The sequence below is a fragment of the Carassius carassius genome, chromosome 29 (assembly GCF_963082965.1).
Source record: "Carassius carassius chromosome 29, fCarCar2.1, whole genome shotgun sequence".
In the NCBI taxonomy this organism is placed as follows: Eukaryota; Metazoa; Chordata; class Actinopteri; order Cypriniformes; family Cyprinidae; genus Carassius; species Carassius carassius.
Genome location: NC_081783.1, coordinates 21112328 through 21115201, shown reverse-complemented (window position 1 = coordinate 21115201; position 2874 = coordinate 21112328).

The following is a 2874-nucleotide window of genomic DNA, read 5'->3' as shown; positions in this document are numbered from 1 at the left end:
TTGACAGTATTAGATAGATAGATAGATAGATAGATAGATAGATAGATAGATAGAATTTTATTTGCATCCTATTTTTCTTGCACAATGTTATACAGTAAGTGAAATGTTAGAGGAACTGGTGAACTCAGTTGAAAATGAAATAAAAACTCATTTTAGAAAAATTGATTTATCTTTTTCACAAGTTAAATACTACTGGAAACTGCTGGAAGATGTTTCTTATACACAATAATTTTCTTGTAAAAGCTCAACCACAAAAATCTTTTTTTCCATTAGAGACACCCCAGTACCACGACCGGTGACTAAAAGTGAAAGCGATGGACTGTGAAGGTCACCAGGAAGTAGCATTAAAACCGGTTGATCGTTTAGGGACTACAAAGGGGTTTTTAAACAGTTACTCATGAAAACAGAGTTTTCCAGAGATGTATATGACTCAATACTTTGTGTGTGTGTGTGTGTGTGCAACAGGAAAGCTATAGGCCTGTTTTTCATGCTCTAAAAATAGAAGACCTTCATTAACCAAAAAGAAAAAAAAATGCTATGTTGACATCAAACGAGGAGATGCAAACTTTGCCTGAGCCACATACTTAGATTTACTTTTTCCTTACTTCAGAGGGTATTACAGGTAAATCGGTTGCCAAAACACACTCAGATTTTATTTATTTATTTATTTATATTAGGCCATATCTGTTTTATTTATTTGACATTCCTCCAGTCAGTGATGGCTAAAAAAAGCTCAAATCTGAAATGATGCTGATTTATTTAAAAAAAAATTGGTAATTTTAAAATTCTTTACTCATTTGTGTCATAGTTTTGATGTCTAATCTAGGTGTTATCTATTTTATTCTGTTTTTTATTATTATTTATTTATGCACATTGCTTCATTTTATGAAATTATGTTTTGTTTTTTCAAAAATACATTACTTTCACTGTCGGAAACGGGGCAAGCAACAGATGCAGAAGGCCTCACTTTTAGCCCATTGTAGAGTTCATTTTCAGTGTTTATTTTAATGCACAAATGAGCAGTGAATCCCAGTATTATTTAATTTTTATCAGCTCAGTGGAAACATCTGTGGTGTTTTTTTTTTTTTCTCGACGGTGGAGTCCTATGGTGAGCAAAAGAGAAAGACATCCTACTTCAAAGCCCACACACTAATATTGATGCCTGGAAATACCTCTATCAGAAAGTGACGTCACTGATATCATTCCTCTAACCTCTGTTTCCATACAGACAGAATCCTGAATCTGGTCTCAGGTTTTTTTTATCCTTAATTATTTAGCTAATTTGCTGAGTCTAGATGCTCAGGGATTTGTGTGTAATGGCATACATGCAAAGTGCAGTGTAGGTGTTGGTTTGACATAATGGTTCATGGCTTACTCAGTGGTACAGAAGCAACTTTGTTGGATAGGTTGCAGATATTATCTTTAATCTAAATGTATAAATATTATGTAGGAGTACTTATTCCAGTTATTCAGCTGTCACTGACGAGTTAGATGATGAGATGTTTCAGACATTTCAGCTTTAATGGCCAACAGCACAATTAGTGGAGGTCAAACCAACAAGACTTTTTCTTTCAAATCCAAGCCAGTTAAACATCGTTATGGTTTGAAGTTGAAACAGTTTCTTGGTATTTTCTTTTTTAACAAGTCGACATGAGCACTAACGCCGGAAGACAGAAAAACATGTCATGGTCAAGACTCTGGAAAAGGGCCCAGACTGATGATTTACTGCTTTGACTGAATCATCTGAACACCTGTGTAATAAGCAGAACTGCCAGCGATGACAAACTGAAATCTAACCTTTGATTATACATTTCATGATGATCTGTTTTTAGTCTTAGATTTATGGATTTATTATGGGTGTAGAATATACACTAGAGAGCTGTATAATGTAAGGTATTGGACATTTATTTAAAATGCATACAAGCACAGTATTAATAAAATTAAGAATTTAGAAGAATTTGACATACCTGTATGGCACACTGTGTGTTTTAAATGATCCATTATCCATTAACACTCCCATTAGAGAAAATAATGTCCTTCAGTAAAACAACTAATTTCAAGACTCTAGTTGTAAATGAATGAAGTCAGAGTCCATTTAAAGAAAAGTCTGTTCAATTGGTGGCCATATTTTTCAATGCCTTCGACTATTTTAAAAGGGAAATCTTAAAAACTGCTTGCCATATTCATGTTTAAATAATATATTTCAAATCGGCAACAAATTGGCTGACATCAACTGCCCCGTTTTGTTCATTTTTCTCAAATAACCTTAAAAAGCTTAGGCTGTATTTCAGGCTTATATTTTCATGGCAACCACAGCTTCTAACAACTGCTGCTGTAGTGAAGCCACGATTTTACCAATTGGCGATTGGCTCTTTAATTTAGAAGGGGAACTTATTCTATTGCGTGTATTACTTTCTGACATTTTAGTAAAGTGAGTTCATCATCTTGCTTTACTGAAGTCTTGTGACAGTTGTGCTCTCATGACAAACTTCCAAGTCAAAATGTGAACTGATTTTAATTGCCCTCTTGTGGTGCAAATTGTTAAAACAAGAGGTATGCCAACAATTTCTATATATATATATATATATGAGCATTTTAGGGAGAACTGTTTTAAATGATATAAGAAAGAATATAATGGATTCAATGCAGTTAACGCAATAAATAAGTTCATGGAGCACCAAAAGAAATCAATAAATGAAATAAATCAATTGTCAGTATATCAAGAACTGGTGCCAAATGATGGCTTTCTAGAAAAGGCTTAATGGAAAACCAATGTAGAGCTGCAGCAGAAATGTAGAATTAACTGATATCTCTAAGCAAAGAGATCTAAAATGTTTGATGATTACATGGTGACCTACTTACCTGACCACAAAA